The 6,272-nt window shown below is 37.6% G+C and overlaps 1 pseudogene; it reads left to right on the top strand.

Annotated features, from left to right (window-relative positions):
• The first annotated feature begins 1,450 nt into the window (after positions 1-1,450).
• Positions 1,451-5,138, top strand: LOC120293961 (annotated as a pseudogene).
• The last annotated feature ends 1,134 nt before the right edge of the window (positions 5,139-6,272 follow it).

Below are 6,272 nucleotides of genomic sequence, written 5' to 3' on the forward strand. Positions count from 1 at the left end.
TCCAAAATTCTGTACGGTACACGTGTTAAACGCCATACATCAACCGGCCTGATAGAACCCCACGACAAAGCATTTACTAAAAATCAACCGTGCTCAGGTGCAAAACCTGGGCCACTGGCATTCGGCACGAAAAATCCCAAAATAACAGTGCAATTAGTGGAATTGCTATTCATCAGTAAGGTTTCGGCACTCACGAAAAAGCCTCTCGTGCTCTTTATCAATTGATCAAACATCATAATCTCATTAGAGATAGCCAAAAAAAAAAAGAGAGAGAAAACTATCACTCAGTTAATAGATGTCGGCAGAAAGCGAAAACACACATGTTAAACGCCATACATCAACTGGCCTGATAGAACCCCACAACAAAGCATTTACTAAAAATCAACCGTGCTCAGGTGCATAACCTGGGCCACTAGCATTCGGCACGAAAAATCCCAAAATAACAGTGCAATTACTAGAATTGCTATCCATCAGTAAGGTTTCAGCACTCATGAAAAAGCCTCTCGTGCTCTTTATCAATTGATCAAACATCATAATCTCATTAGAGATAGCCAAAAAAAAAAAAAAAGAGAAAAATGTCACTCAGTTAATAGATGTCGGTAGAAAGCAAAAACACTCGTGTTAAACGCCATACATCAACCGGCCTGATAGAACCCCACGACAAAGCATTTACTAAAAATCAACCGTGCTCAGGTGCATAACCTGGGCCACTAGCATTCGGCACGAAAAATCCCAAAATAACAGTGCAATTACTGGAATTGCTATCCATCAGTAAGGTTTCGGCACTCATGAAAAAGCCTCTCATGCTCTTTGTCAATTGATCAAACATCATAATCTCATTAGAGATAGCCAAAAAAAAGAGAAAGAGAAAAATGTCACTCAGTTAATAGATGTCGGCAGAAAGCAAAAACACACATGTTAAACGCCATACATCAACCGGCCTGATAGAACCCCACGACAAAGTATTTACTAAAAATCAACTGTGCTCAGGTGCATAACCTGGGCCATTGGCATTCGGCACAAAAAATCCCAAAATAAAAGTGCAATTACTGGAATTGCTATCCATCAGTAAGGTTTCGGCACTCACGAAAAAGCCTCCCATGCTCTTTATCAATTGATCAAACATCATAATCTCATTAGAGATAGCAAAAAAAAAAGAAGAAGAGAAAAATGTCACTCAGTTAATAGATGTCGGCAGAAAGCGAAAACGAGGAAGACTAAATTCTGACAGGAAAATGAACGGTGAAGTGAAACACAGCATGCATGTTATGTTCCGACAGGTTTAAGTACCTTTCCAAAATTGTCCACTGTGCACATGTCAAACCTTGTCCACCAACCGGCCCAATAGAGCCCGACAATGATGCATCTGTACTCAACTGCATAACCGGGCCACTGGCATTTGGCACATATTGTTATTTTGGGGAACGACAATCCCAAAATAACAGACCAAATGGTGCAATTACTAAGAAGGGTAAGCCGTTCCTTGCCTATAAATACCCATCAATAAGGGTCTTTGGCACTCACGGACAGCCTCTCGTGCTCTTTATTTATTGGTCAAACACCAGAATCTCATTAGAGATAGCCAAAAAAGGAGAAGAAGAGAATGTCTCGTCCGATTTCAACAATTCCATCTGCTCCTCCATCTCAAGCAAAAAGCCATGTGGTCGATTGCTACTCAATGGTAGGAATTTAATACATTGCTTCTGACTTAACTATATATATGTATACATATTTTGTGAAGAGTAGTGGCATAGCAAGTGAAATACATTTTATGCACTTCATCTAGAATAACACAAAGCTTCCCCACGTAATTAAACATTGGTTTTAGGGAAATTCTGACATTCCCATTATAAATTTAACATTCACGCGTAAAAGCAGGGAAAATATTGCACCTAAAAGAGCATTATTTGATTTCAATATTTTGCTTTCATGTTCCTTGCCAGGTAAATAGTAAGGAATATGAAAGCATTGTTACCCGAGTTTGACAGGGAAAAGATAAAATATGAAATTCCAAAAAAAGTATATATAAATTGCCTCAATTACCTATGGTCTCCAGCCAAGGCTTTCTCGATTTATAATAGACCTTATCAATGAGTGAATTTGAGCCTAAAAATCCTTGTCCACGCCTGTCTATGATATTGAACATATTAAAATTTCTTTATAAAATTAACCTGACTTGCAGGTTTCAGCAATTCCACGTTCTTCTCCAAATATAGGAACAGACCATGTGATTGAACGTCGATCGGCGGGTTATCATCCGAGCATATGGGGGGATTACTTCCTTAAATATGCTTTCCCCTCCAACTCAGTGGTTAGTAATTCTTCTGTTATCTTCTAATTTTGTTTTCTCGCAATTGCATTTTGTAGACTTACTTCGATTTCCTTGAGTTCCTCCACATCGCATATATGATTTCTATTGGTCTCATAAATGTACATGTTCCCTTCTCCGCACAAAAAAAGATGCAGTTGAAAATCCTGAAAACATAAAGAAGTTTGGAAAACAACAATAATTATTCAGTCCAAAGAACACTCTTAAAGCTTCATCGACCATTGTATGTCCTCTACTACAAGAAACATCTCATTATGGCATCAACTCCCTCCTTTGGTATGCTCATATTCTCATGGATCCAATTTCACTTGTCATCTGAATGAGCATAGAACATGGAAATACCTAAATAGGGTACACAGACGGGGCCATCAAAACTAAGTTTATTTTGTAAAGTATAAGTATTTCATGCTTGCTTTAATTTGAAATAGCGTACAATTTGTAGGAGTTCAAATTCCTTGGAAGAGTGGAGGAACAAATCGAGGAACTGAAAGGAGAGGTTAGGAAGATGCTGGTTAGCGTCGTGGATAAGCCTTCACAAATGCTTCACTTGATTGATCAAATCCAACGCTTGGGAATTGACTACCATTTTGAACATGAAGTAGATGAGCAATTAGAACAAATCCACAAAAGTTACTCTCAACTTCATCTTGAAGATTTCAAGGTAGATGACCTTCACATGGTCGCTCTTATCTTTCGATTACTGCGACTACAAGGTTACAATGTTTCTTCAGGTACGTGTTAAATGTAATGAACCAATCTGATAAGATACGTATTAAGATACTTCTATTGCTTTGTCAAATTTCAGGAGAAACGCATACAAGAATATCTACAACGTTAACAACGCATATCCCCTTCCTAATATCTAATTGATTGCATCTTTTTTCCATGTTGGTTGGTTGCATAGAGATCTTTAACAAATTCAAGGATAGTGAAGGAAATTTTCGAGAATCGCTTGTCACCAATGCACGTGGATTGCTAAGCCTATATGAAGCTTGCCATTTAAGGTGTCATGGCGATTCCATCTTGACGAAGCACTTCCTTTGCTACAACTCACCTTGAATCGATCGTTGAAAGAAAAGTGAGCACTAGTCTCGCGAAACAAGTGAGTCATGCCCTAGAGCAGCCACTTCGCAAGGGATTGCCGAGGCTGGAGGCGAGGCGTTATATTCCACTCTACCAAGAGGAGCCTTCACATGATGAAGTTTTGCTCGCCTTGGCTAAACTAGATTTCAACTTACTGCAAGAGCAACACCAGAAGGAACTTGGCGAGATTACTAGGTTCATTAACTTCATGTGATAGCATAATCTAAAATTAGCTTCTAGATTATGTTTTAACAATACCGAACTATCAATAATGTTATAACAATTCCCAAGCTATCAATTATTCTCATTGTGTTTTCCAAAGGTTAACTCATCTAGTTTCAATTTACCCTTCTAAATAGTGTTTTTCAAAGTCCTTTACAAGTGAAAAAAGGAGTATATCTATGCGAAGTTATTGGCCTAAAGTACTTTCAGTTATGCTCATGTTCGTTTAATCATAGGTGGTGGAAGGAGATTGATGTTCCAAGGAAGTTCCCATTTGCTAGAGATAGGATTGTGGAGTTGTTCTTCTGGATCTCAGGAATATATTTCGAGCCTGAATTTGCCATGGCCAGAAATATATTGACCAGAGTGATCTCCTTGACTTCAATTCTTGACGATATCTATGACGTCTATGGCACATTGGAAGAACTTGTGCTCCTCACCGAAGCAATCCAAAAGTATGGAATCCGTACTCTTTCCTAAACTTCTGAATTTGATCAATTTTGTATAGAGTCAAGTGTGTCATTTTCCAAGACTTGAATTCAGGTGGGATGTTGATGCCATGGATGGATTGCCAATGTATATGCAAGCTTATTATAAGGAGCTTCTCCAGCTCTATGAATACATTGGGAATGAATTGGCCACAAAAGAAAGATCATACCGCCTTGTCTATGCAAAAGAAGTCGTAAGCATCATTGGTACCACTTTACATTCATCGAAGGTAATCTTTAGTTAGAAGCCCAACATTCTTGTTTATGTTTCCATCATCAAATGAAGAAGCTAGCAAGAGCATACTTTCAAGAAGCCAAATGGTTCCATACCAACTATGTACCAACACTAGAGGAGTACATGTCCCTGCAACTAATAACGACTGGATATGGAATGTTAGCGACTACATCACTTGTGGGAATGGGCAATGTGGTCACTAAACATGCTCTTGAATGGTCGGTCGGTGATTGCAAGATTGTGAAGGCTGCACAAACCATCTGTAGGCTCATGGATGACATTGCCTCTCACCAGGTATAATAAAACATAATTATCCTCCAGAAATATGATACAGTTTGATCGACCGCCATTTAATCTAAAAACACCAATGTTGTTTGACATACAGTTTGAGCAAAAGAGGGGGCACGTAGTATCTGCAGTGGAGTTGCTCATGAAATACCACGGCGTCTCGGAGCAAGAAGCTAGGGAGGAACTCCAAAAAGGAGTCATTGATTCATGGAAGGACATCAATGAAGAGTTTCTTCGTCCAACCGCGGTCCCAATGCCGATTCTCACACGAATGCTCAATTTCTCACGGGTGATGGATGTGTTATATAGTGATGGAGATAATTACACCCATTCTGAAACAAAGCTCAAAGATTATGTGACGTTGCTCTTCGTTAGTCCCTTGCTGATGTGAAGTTTGGACCAAACGTTGTCAAACCAATTTGGTCATTGCAAATCAATAGTCTATAGGTTATGCCTTTGAAATCCTATTTTTCCCGATGTATGAGGGACAATATTATTACCATTATGTACTTTCAAATTGACGTGTGTGATAAAACTCATAAATAAACTATGCATATGTTGCTAAGTTTGCAAAGTTTAGTGTAATGTGTAATTGAAATATTTTAATAATTCCTAACTCTTGGGAAAATTATCCATAAAGTCCTAAACTTATTTTGCAGTGGCCAATTCAGCTCTAAACCTTTCAATTGTGCTAATTTAGTACTAAACTTTTTAACAATTTGTCAATTTAGTCATAAACATTTTAATTATATCAGTTTAGTTTTTAAAACTAATTTGTCAATTTAGTTCTAAATCTTTTAACGATTTTCCAATTAAGTTTGTTTAGCTAATAGTTGTCGAAAATCACTGACATTGACGATATTTGTAATTTTTTTAAATTTTTTTGATCTTTTCCTTCTTTTCTTTTCTTTTCTTTTTCTTTTTTTTTTCATTTTTTTCCTTATTTCTTTTCGCCAATTGCTAGCCACAAGCAAGGGTCGCCCTCACCTTGGTGAGGACCCTCACCATATGGGTGAGCTCTCTCCTCACCCAACCCTCACTAGCGGCCAACAATTAGTAGAGGGAAATAAAGGGAAAAAGATAAAAGAAAGAAGGAAAAAAGAGAAAGGAAAGAAAAAAATTCAGAAAATTTCAAAAAATTTACAAAAATCATCCATGTTAGCGCTAATCGTCAATGTCAACCATAACAAATAAGACATCCGATGTTGGCTAGATCGTCAAGTCCATAATTTCCAACCAAATTAGCAAGAATGACTAAATTGGCATATCATTAAAAGGTCTAGAACTAAATTAGCAAATTATCTAAACATTTATGACTAAATTGACACGATTTAAATATTTAAGACTGAATTGGCGACCATACATGGGTTTAAAAATTTTTGGGCAATTTTTCCCCTAACTTTTTGATGTCCAGCTTATGTAAGGCTCCGTTTGTTTACTTCATGAAGGATACATAAATAATTGAACATAGTTCGTGGTTAAACTTGATTCTTCATTTCTTTGTTGTATGTATTCTCATTTGGCAATAATAAGTTGTCCGAGCTTTTATTGCATGGCAAGATCAAGAGTATCGCTTGATCTGTTGGCCACGGTCAATCACATTGTCCGGTAGAACTTCATTGATTCA

Source organism: Eucalyptus grandis, chromosome 5 (genome assembly GCF_016545825.1).
Source record: "Eucalyptus grandis isolate ANBG69807.140 chromosome 5, ASM1654582v1, whole genome shotgun sequence".
In the NCBI taxonomy this organism is placed as follows: Eukaryota; Viridiplantae; Streptophyta; class Magnoliopsida; order Myrtales; family Myrtaceae; genus Eucalyptus; species Eucalyptus grandis.